The following is an 11,431-nucleotide window of genomic DNA, read 5'->3' as shown; positions in this document are numbered from 1 at the left end:
CACTAATCCTTCTCAACTAAGCACCAGAGATCTCCAAAATGAAAAGAAACTGAAAACATTGAGCAAAAGATTTGAATTTAAAAAAAATATATATCCTTTGAAAGGTCTTCTGGGCCTCCCTTGGCTTGGCCAACCTGCTACACGGACAAGCAGTCAAGTCTTCTCCCGGAAAGTAGCCCCCTCATGCTGGCCCAAATTCAAACAAAACCTAGGAAAAGTGTATCTACAGTACATCATAACGACCCCCATAAGGCCTTGCACCATTTTATCAATGCTTGCCTACTTACTCAGTATTAGAGAAAAAAAAACCCTCACTACTAAAGCTTTGGCAGTAGGAGGATCGTTAATTTGGTGGGGGTTCAAATATTTGGCAGAATGAGGACTGCTGAGTTGATAAGGGGTTCAAAGGTTTGGCTGTAGGAGGACCTCTAAGTTGGTAAGGGGTTTAAAGGACAGATGGAGAGAATTTGAGAAAATATCCACTGAAAGGTCTTCTAGGCCTTCCCTGGCATGGCCGACCTGCTACACAGAGCAGACTATTTGCCCCAGTTCACTGGCTGGAAGTGAATATGGGTCTTTTGGATCCCATAGCACTCAGTCTTCTCCCAGAAAGTAGTACTGGCCATCAGCCCTCCCATGTTGGCCCATATCCAAATAAAACCTAGAAAAGCCAAAAAAAAAAAAAAAAAAATAAGCTATCTACATCATAATGAGCCCCACAAGGCCTTGCACCATGTTATCAATTCTTGCTTACTTGGCTCAGTATTTGGGGAGTGGACCTTCAGTACTAAAGGTTTGGCAATAGGAGGACCGCTGATTTGGTAAGGGGTTCAAAGGTTTGGCAGTAGGAGGGCCGCTGAGTTGGTAAGGGGTTCAAAGGTTTGGCAGTAGGAGGGCCGCTGAGTTGGTAAGGGTTTCAAAGGTTTGGTTATTCGGAGGACCGCTAAGTTGGTAAGGGGTTCAAAGGACAGATTTAGAGCATTTGAAAAAATATCCTCAGAGGTCTTCTGGGCTTCCCTTGGCTTGGCCAACCTGCTACACAGAACAGATTATTAACCCTAGTTCACCGGCTGGCAGTGACTAGGAGTCTGTTGGACCCCCTAGCAGTCAGTCTTTGTAGCACGGGCCATCATCTCATGCTAGCCCAAATTCAAATAATACCTAGGAAAAGCCAAAAAAAAGGGTATCTACAACATGAGTCCCATAAGGCCTGGCACCGTGTAAATGCTTGCCTACTGGTCCATGCTTCGGGGAGCGGACCTTGACTACTAAGGGTTTGGCAGTAGAACCACTGGGTTGGTAAGGGGTTCAAAGGTTTGGCAGAAGGAGGACCGCTGGGTCGATAAGGGGTAAAAGGGCCCTTTTACCAGTTCACCCAAAGAGCAAGTTGACAGTTTGCCGGGAAACATCCAACCATTGCGAATCGGCACAATTCTCTGTAAACCCAACTCCATGAGAGCCGATAAGCTCATTGCCCATTAGAAATCACTTGACCTCATTTTGATTGTTTTCAAGAAGTTGGTCAAAGTTGATCAACTTTATATATTTTTCTACATTCCAATTGATGTCTTTATTGCCTTCACGCTACAAAATACATATCAGTCAACAGTCATCCCAAACTCCTCACTGGATTACCATGTTTGCATATTTTCTTAAATAAATATTAGCTTAAAAAGGGAGGAAAATATTTTCTGATCTCTGAATTGTAGCCGCCGATGAAAAAGTATGTTTTATAGAGCTGGTGTCGAGTATGGGTAAGTGGTTTAATAGGGAGACGGATACGTTTTATCATTCTAAACGATGAGGTTGTACCTACTTGGTATACAGAAAAGGGACGGAAACCTAATATATTTTAAAAATACTGATTACGGTAAAAGGATTAAAGAGGAACTTCACCCGGCTATGGGAAATCTAAAGGCCACCAGCTCTCAGCACTGTAGCTGCTGACTTAAGCCCTCCTTTCACATTTGAGCGCAGGTGTTTTTAGTAGATTTTGGAGTTTTTTGTTTGTTCATACAGTGCCCCATTGTCAGTGACCGTGGGAGGTACAGTGCCCCATCGTTGGTGTCAGTGGATGGAATAGTGCCCTAATGTTGGTGACAGTGGATGGAATAGTGCCCTACTGTTGGTGTCAGTGGATGGAATAGTGCCCTACTGTTGGTGTCAGTGGATGGAATAGTGCCCTACTGTTGGTGTCAGTGGATGGAATAGTGCCCTACTGTTGGTGTCAGTGGATGGAATAGTGCCCTACTGTTGGTGTCAGTGGATGGAATAGTGCCCTACTGTTGGTGTCAGTGGATGGAATAGTGCCCTACTGTTGGTGTCAGTGGATGGAATAGTGCCCTACTGTTGGTGTCAGTGGATGGAATAGTGCCCTACTGTTGGTGTCAGTGGATGGAATAGTGCCCTAATGTTGGTGTCAGTGGATGGAATAGTGCCCTAATGTTGGTGTCAGTGGATGGAATAGTGCCCTAATGTTGGTGTCAGTGGATGGAATAGTGCCCTAATGTTGGTGTCAGTGGATGGAATAGTGCCCTAATGTTGGTGTCAGTGGATGGAATAGTGCCCTACTTTTGGTGTCAGTGGATGGAATAGCGCCCTACTGTTGGTGTCAGTGGATGGAATAGCGCCCTACTGTTGGTGTCAGTGGATGGAATAGTGCCCTACTGTTGATGTCAGTGGATGGAATAGTGCCCTAATGTTGGTGGCAGTGGATGGAATAGTGCCCTAATGTTGGTGTCAGTGGATGGAATAGTGCCCTAATGTTGGTGTCAGTGGATGGAATAGTGCCCCATTGTCAGTGACCGTGGGAGGTACAGTGCCCCATCATTGGTGTCAGTGGATGGAATAGTGCCCTAATGTTGGTGACAGTGGATGGAATAGTGCCCTACTGTTGGTGTCAGTGGATGGAATAGTGCCCTACTGTTGGTGTCAGTGGATGGAATAGTGCCCTACTGTTGGTGTCAGTGGATGGAATAGTGCCCTACTGTTGGTGTCAGTGGATGGAATAGTGCCCTACTGTTGGTGTCAGTGGATGGAATAGTGCCCTACTGTTGGTGTCAGTGGATGGAATAGTGCCCTACTGTTGGTGTCAGTGGATGGAATAGTGCCCTACTGTTGGTGTCAGTGGATGGAATAGTGCCCTACTGTTGGTGTCAGTGGATGGAATAGTGCCCTACTGTTGGTGTCAGTGGATGGAATAGTGCCCTACTGTTGGTGTCAGTGGATGGAATAGTGCCCTAATGTTGGTGTCAGTGGATGGAATAGTGCCCTAATGTTGGTGTCAGTGGATGGAATAGTGCCCTAATGTTGGTGTCAGTGGATGGAATAGTGCCCTAATGTTGGTGTCAGTGGATGGAATAGTGCCCTAATGTTGGTGTCAGTGGATGGAATAGTGCCCTACTTTTGGTGTCAGTGGATGGAATAGCGCCCTACTGTTGGTGTCAGTGGATGGAATAGTGCCCTACTGTTGATGTCAGTGGATGGAATAGTGCCCTAATGTTGGTGTCAGTGGATGGAATAGTGCCCTACTGTTGGTGTCAGTGGATGGAATAGTGCCCTACTGTTGGTGTCAGTGGAAGGAATGGTGCTTCATCTTTGATGTCAGTGGGAAGAACAGGGCACCAAGGGCCAGATCAAGGCAAGCAAAAGGGCCACAATTTGGAGACCACTGGTCTATAGTAAAAACGCACGGCCTTAAAGAAGATTGTGTACTTTTTCGAACTTCGAGTGACAACCTTCAAAAGGCGCTCAGGGGTGAAAGGGCACCATTTAATACAATGGGAATCTTGATGTTGAGCATTGAATCGCTTTTAGGAAACGTGCTTCAAATTGCTTAGGTGTGAAATACCAACTTACAAGCCAATGAAGTCCAACCCCGGTCTTCTTCCACACATGACTTCTGATTTTCCATGCCACCATCTTGCATTCCGGCTGTCATCTTCCGATGTCTCACAGCCGGCCTCCTTTACTGCAAATACGCAAGATTAAGACTGCGGGAAGACTGGTCCTTTAAACCTCCTGAGATGTTTAACACGTATCCCCTGAGGCTGTGGGTGGCCAAAAGGAACTTCCTCACCTAGGCATGGAATGAGCCAGTGGGAGAGAGCACCACTAGAACACAATTGATGCAAGGGTACCACAAATAAATCTCTTGTACCAGATTTTTATTATTGAATTTTGTAAGGCCGCGTACACACGCGGGGACTGTTCGCCCAACTTTGTTCGTCAAACAGTTTGAGCGGACAGTCCGCTCAAAATTAGCATGGACGGACTTGGCCACACATGACGAACGAACAGTCCGCTGAAACTTGCGCGATGACGTGAACAGCACGTACGACGGGACTAGAAATACGACGTCCTATACACTGCAATGCAACCTTCGCCGTGTAAATCCTTTCTGAGCATGCACGGAACTTAGTTTGACGAACAAGCCTACACACGGGCGGACTGTCCGCTCAAACCAAGTTTCAGCGGACAGTTTTACGGAATTTCCGAAAAACTTTGTTCGTCAGACTGTCCGCTGAAACTGTCCGCTGAAGCCCACACACGAGCGGACTGTCTGCCGAAACACTGTTCAGCGGACAAAGTTGAGCGAACAGTCCCCGCGTGTGTACGCGGCCTAAGGGTCTCTAAATGGTCAGGCCCTGAAAAAAAGTAACTGAGGGCCAATGGGCTAAATATAGAGATACATTTTTCGTGTTGCAGTCAAGGCCGGGGCAAGGGGTGGCCAGAAGGGAAGCCTGCCCTGGGCGCAATGGTTTATTGGAGGGATGGGGGCGCCATGTGCCAGTTGCTTCTGTTACAAGGCTGACTGGAGTAGTGTCAGCAACATCAATGCTAACTCTAAGGGAAGGGAATGGGGGGGGGGGGGGGTGTAGGTTTGGCATCTTTGCCCTGGGCGCTGGATGACCTTGTCCTGGCACTGGTTACAGTTATAATAAATATAAATAATAATAATAATAATAATAATAATAAATAATAGGGTATAATAATGACCTTGGTCGTTTGTTGTGATTATTTGGTGATGTTATAAAGGAAAAGAAAAAATAAATAAATAAAAGGGGAGAAAACAAATATTTAAAAAGGGAAAAAAATATATACAAAAATAAATAAAAATAAAAATAAAAAAGGAGAAAATGCAATGGTCCCTGAATTGTATGCGCAGATGAAAACTTTTTTTTTTTTTTAACACGGTTGCCAAGAACTGACAATAAGACGGAATAATCTTCCAAACAAGAAATTAAGTGACTATTAGATGACCTCAGGGCTCCAAACTGGAAATTTCACTTTGATTCCAGTGGAAACAAATGACACCTATTGACTGTTCATACCTTTCACTTTTCCTCTCGCTCTCCTGCCTTTCATTTAACTAAAGGGCCCGCCCTGCTGGCTTATCCGTTGTGTCCTTGACTGGTTGAAGGTGTGCGAGTTCATTAAATCAGAAAAATGTGGAAGAGGGAAAAAATAAATAAAAAAATCCTCGAGCTTGTGTAATGAAAAAAATTTAAATAAAATAATCTGGATGAGTTGTGAACTGAACAGGATTGTGTTCGGCTTATTGAGTCATTGAGGTAAATGGAAATACTGTATATGGAGGTAAGACTTGTGGGGGGGGGGATGGGGGACGGGCGCCTATGGCTGTCATTTCAGGTAGTGGGAAACAGCATGGCCTGGCTATAGTGTAACCAGACGACTCTTAGCCCCAATACAGGAAGTGAGATTCCACTGTGTATTTTACAACTGGAGGATTACAAGTCCCAGCATAACTGGTGCATGCTGTTATCTGACTTGGGGGACTGCAAGGCTAGCATTTCCTGCATCTAACAAGACTAGGGGACTACTAGTCCCAGCCCGAATGATGTACGTTGTTATGCAACTAAAGAGCCACAAGTCTCAAAATACAATGCTTGGACTTGTTGCCCCCCCCAGTAGCGGTCTACAAATTATACAGGCCATACTTTGACTTGTAACCCCACTGGTAGCTATATACATGGTGGGAACGCCTCATAATGGGCACAGCAATTATACAGACCTAGGAACTCAGCACAGGGATGGTGGGAACCCCTCACAACGGGCACAACAGGTGTACAAATCCGGGAACTCAGCACAGGGATGGTGGGAACCCCTCACAACGGGCACAACAGGTGTACAAATCCGGGAACTCAGCACAGAGATGGTGGGAACATCTCATAATGGGCACAGCAGATGTACAGACCTGGGAACTCAGCACAGGGATGGTGGGAACCCCTCATAATGCGCACAGCAGGTGTACAGACCTGGGAACTCAGCACAGGGATGGTGAGAACTCCTCATAATGGGCACAGCGCGTGTACAGACCCGGGAACTCAGCACAGGGATGGTGAGAACTCCTCATAATGGGCACAGCGGGTGTACAGACCCGGGAACTCAGCACAGGGATGGTGAGAACTCCTCATAATGGGCACAGCAGGTGTACAGACCTGGGAACTCAGCACAGGGATGGTGAGAACTCCTCATAATGGGCACAGCAGGTGTACAGACCCGGGAACTCAGCACAGGGATGGTGAGAACTCCTCATAATGGGCAGGGCGCGTGTACAGACCCAGGAACTAAGCACAGGGACCCGGGAACTAAGCACAGGGATGGTAGGAACCCCCCATGATGGGCACAGCAGGTGTATAGACCAGCGAACTCAGCACATAGATGGTAGGAACCCACCATGATGGGCACAGCAGGTGTACAGACCAGGGAACTCAGCACAGGGATGGTAGGAACCCCCCATGATGGGCACAGCAGGTGTACAGACCCGGGAACTCAGCACAGGGATGGTGGGAACATCTCATAATGGGAATAGGAGATGTGCAGACCCAGGAATTTAGCACAGGGATGGTGGGAACCCCTCATAATGGGTAAAGCAGGAGTACAGTTCCTGGAACTCAGCATAAGGATGGTGGGAACCCCTCATAACGGGGGATCTCACTGAAAGATTTCCTGAGAGATAAAAGAAACCACAAGCGTCTCATGTTGTTTTTTTCTGGAAGGATCCTTTGATGGACGTTTGTAAAGTAAGACGGCACTCGGCATTGGACGGTTCTTCTGACACTCAAGCTCCTGCAGCGCCTCCGCTTCGCCCAAGGTCGGCTTGTACAGACACGCAGCCCCCAGCTGCATTGTGGTTTCCAAAAATTGCAAGCTCGACGTATGACATCACCAACCAACATGTTTTCCCATCAGAGCAGTCTACATCATCCAAGGGCTACCATTTAGGCCCAAGGCCAACCCGTTGGGCTTCTGGTTGGCTATAACAGGGAAGAGCAGCAGTTCCTATTTGCCCCCCTCATTGGCTGAAGGTACCACACGACGCACCACTTAATCACATTTAATAAAATTTCTATGTTTGTCATTGGAGGAGGTTGAGTTGAGTTGTTGAGGTTGAGGACCTTCACTGTAGAGGAAGCCTTCTAATTGGATGGTGACGGTTCTGCAGCACGTTAACGAGTTACTTTACCTCTCCCATTTGTGAGGATGTCCACCATCAATGAATGGGCAGCTCAGTTTGCTGCCTCTCCCTCCCCCCTCCCAAGTTTTCTACAGCAGGCCACTATAAAGACAGTGTCAGGTTTGTGTACTAGCTGCATTAATTACTAATGGTGATTTTTTTTTGGGGGGGGGGGATTTCAGCTTATATACATTTGAGTTAAACAAGACTTTAAATTTAAGATATCGATCGGTAGTTTGATGACTGTGGGCACATAGTACCTCCCTCGGGTATGGTATTTTCAGATAGTGACATCACCGATCTCTCACCGTCGAGCTGTTAAAGGGTTAGTCCGCCTTAAAAAGTGGCGGGTGGGTCGAAGTCATCTAATGCCCTTGGGACTCCAGCAGTAGTTCCCACCCACCCTTAAGTTCCTGCCCACCTTGGAGCTTTGGCTGACCCCACCCACTTTGGATTGTGCCATCTCCATTACATAAAATAAAAGTTGCACAGAGTTGGGAATTTGGCGCACAGATCTCACCGATAGAGTTCCAGAGAGATAGAGCAGTCTGTAATAGGGGTGTAACGCTTTCGCGTCCACCAAAGATCAAAGATTTTTTGGGGCGGAGTGATCCTTTAAATAACTTCCACAGTACGACTCAAATTATTTTCGACCGGCTATACGATCTAACCCCCCCTGACAATCGTGTAGCCACATCAATGCAATGAATGAGGAAGAATGGGAAGCAGATTCGAATCTGCCAACCTGGAGAACATTTGTCATCTGGCTGCTCGGTTATACGAATGGTTGCTTCTGCTTTGACTATAGAAGGTGGTGGTTGGCATCCATCCGCAAAACACCAGGTGGTGGCGGTCTCTAGGATTGGGAAAGATTGATGGTCGGTGACCACAAACACAAGATTCTGATATTACATAGTTTTGGTAGATCTATAGATTGATTATTCTTATCAAGAGAGATTGATCAGAAAAGAAATCAAAGTGAGCATGAACACCATAAGATTTAGCAGCGATCGTGGAACCTGATTGGAAACAAACTGGGTAGTTCAGGCCAGTCCATGCATTATACAGTCTAAGGGTCACCATACATGGTACAATCTCTGTACAATCAATCTTAGATCTACCTATACTGTGAAATAGGAGGACCTACCTAAGCCATCCAACAGGAGGACCTACCTAAGCCGTCCAACAGGAGGACCTACCTAAGCCATCCAACAGGAGGACCTACCTAAGCCATCCAACAGGAGGACCTACCTAAGCCATCCAACAGGAGGACCTACCTAAGCCATCCAACAGGAGGACCTACCTAAGCCATCCAACAGGAGGACCTACCTAAGCCATCCAACAGGAGGACCTACCTAAGCCATCCAACAGGAGGACCTACCTAAGCCATCCAACAGGAGGACCTACCTAAGCCATCCAACAGGAGGACCTACCTAAGCCATCCAACAGGAGGACCTACCTAAGCCATCCAACAGGAGGATCTACCTAAGCCATCCAACATGGGGACCTACCTAAGCCATCCAACATGAGGACCTACCTAAGCCATCCAACAGGAGGACCTACCTAAGCCATCCAACAGGAGGACCTACCTAAGCCATCCAACAGGAGGACCTACATAAGCCATCCAACATGAGGACCTACCTAAGCCATCCAACATGAGGATCTACCCAAGCCATCCAACATGAGGATCTACCTAAGCCATCCAACATGAGGATCTACCTAAGCCATCCAACATGAGGATCTACCTAAACTAACCAATAGGAAGACCTACCTAAACGAACCAATAGGAGGACCTACCTAAACTATCCAATAGGAAGACCTACCTAAACTATCCAATAGGAAGACCTACCTAAGCTATCCAATAGGAAGACCTACCTAAGCTATCCAATAGGAAGACCTACCTAAGCTAGCCAATATAAAGACCTACCTAAGCTAGCCAATATAAAGACCTAATACAGGGGCAAGCCTACACAATATATTCAATTGGTATGCAATCAGGCTGGACCTAATGCTACATAGTGGATAGTAAAAGGAGATTGTACAATCAAATTAAAAAGCGTATGGCCAGCTTAAGGTTGACTGTACACTATATAATCTGATTGTACAATCTTCTTTAGATTCACCAAAAACCGTTTAACATGAGGAACAAAGCTAAACTATCCATTCAAATTTTGGTAGATCTAAAAAGGAGATTGCACAAACAGATTGTATAACGTGTGGCCAGCTTTAGAAGAAGGAGGGGGGTAGTCAGTGGATTTGGCGATGCAGTAGGGGACAGATCTGCTGTCCTTATATAACAGGATTACAAAATACATTAATAATTAATAAAATACGATAATCTGTCGACGGTTAAAGTAACTTGTGCGTTGCACTACAAGCCCCAGCCATCCTTTGGCGCTATACCACGCCACATTAATTCCACACACTAGTTCTATGCAGGTGAAGTCAGAATCAAAACAATCCAGCAAAGTCTCAGATCAGACGGATTGGAGAGCTTTCAATCGCCGGACAGAGCGCGGTCCGGCCAATCGGTGGCACCGATTTTCTTACCTACCCCTGGAAACATTCTTCGTCGTTCGAATGACATTCCACAAACAGCTCAGGAAATCAGACGTCTGCAAGGCGCAACTTTGTTGCAATGGACAGAAGGTCCGGCAGGCGATTGGCCGGCTTGAATTTATGAAAAAAAAAAAAGAGCTGCAAAAGGGCCCTACCTTGGCGTTGGCAGACGGTGGACCCCCCCTCGGTGGCTGGTCCCTGGCGGTGTGGCTCCTCTCGGTAGCTGGGTTAAAGTTGCTGTTGAGTTCAGATCCTCAGCCAACGAGGTGTGGTTCCTGCGAGAATAAGGAAATACTTTAGTCTGTTTGCTCAGATGAGAGAAGGCGGCTCCAGAGCGCTCTCTATGGCCGACAGAGGAACTACAGGCCCCAAAAAAAAAAAAGAGGGGGGGGAGGGGGTGGATAGCTTCCAAAACTTTACTTTTTTTTTTTTTTTTCTACTGCTGGGAAACTTTCTTCTCAAAGAGCGTTTACACTGAAACTCCGGTCTTCCTGAGAAAGGAAAAAATAAAATAAAAATGTCCCCTTTAGGGTCAAGACTGAAAGTAGACCTGTTGTTAGAATTCAGAATTTAAAAGGACGCGTCCAGCGGCGTCACTAGGGTTGGTGTCACCCGGTGCGAAAAAAAAATGGTGTCACCCCCTCACCAACTATAGTCCCCCCTCAGTACAGACCCCCCCCTCCACTAACTAAAGACCTTTCTCCCACAGTATAGATCCCCCTCCCTCAATATAGACCCCCCTCCCTCAGTATAAACCTCCCCCCTCAGTACAGACACCCCTTCAGTGCAGACTCCTCTATCAGTACAAACACCCCCACCTCGGTGCAGACCCCCCGCATCGGTACAGAGACCCCCACCTCAGTACAGACACCCCCACCACAGTGCAGACCCCCCCAGAATTACAGACACCCCCCCTCAGTGCAGACCCCCCACCTCAGTGCAGACACCCTAGTGTAGACCCCCCAACAGTACAGACACCCACCTCAGTGCAGAACCCCAGCAGTACAGACACCCCCCAGTGCAGACCCCCCTCAGTACAGACACCCCCCTCCGTGCAGACCCCCATGCAGACACCCCCCCAGTGCAGACATCCCCCTCCGTGCAGACCCCCTCCAGCAGTACAGACACCCCCCCAGTGCAGACACCCCCTCCATGTAGACCCCCGTGCAGACACCCCCCCAGTGCAGACACCCCCCTCTGTGCAGACCCCTGTGCAGACACCCCAGTGCAGACCCACCTAGCAGTACAGACACCCCCCAGTGCAGACCCCCATGCAGACACCCACCCCCAGTGCAGACACCCCTCTGTGCAGACACCCCCCAGTGCAGATACCCCCCCCCCTTACAGACCTCAGAACAGCAGTAATCATGCACACACACAGTGGTAAGTGTC

General features: G+C 47.5%; 1 protein-coding gene across 1 annotated transcript in view; it reads right to left on the bottom strand.

Moving 5' to 3' along the window:
* CDC42SE1 (CDC42 small effector 1) overlaps nt 1-10,334 on the bottom strand; it is a 69,792-nt gene extending 59,458 nt beyond the window's left edge. Inside the window, exon 1 of the mRNA XM_077464114.1 lies at nt 10,195-10,334. The gene's annotated coding sequence lies outside the window, so the exon portion shown is untranslated. The remainder of the gene's footprint in view (nt 1-10,194) is intronic.
* Between the last annotated feature and the right edge of the window lie 1,097 nt (nt 10,335-11,431).

The sequence above is a fragment of the Lithobates pipiens genome, unplaced genomic scaffold (genome assembly GCF_037356315.1).
Source record: "Lithobates pipiens isolate NorthernLeopardFrog02 unplaced genomic scaffold, aLitPip1_a1.2 Scaffold_30, whole genome shotgun sequence".
NCBI lineage: Eukaryota > Metazoa > Chordata > Amphibia > Anura > Ranidae > Lithobates > Lithobates pipiens.
The sequence above is the reverse complement of the archived record's forward strand: the minus strand, read 5'-3'. Positions and strand labels throughout refer to the sequence as shown.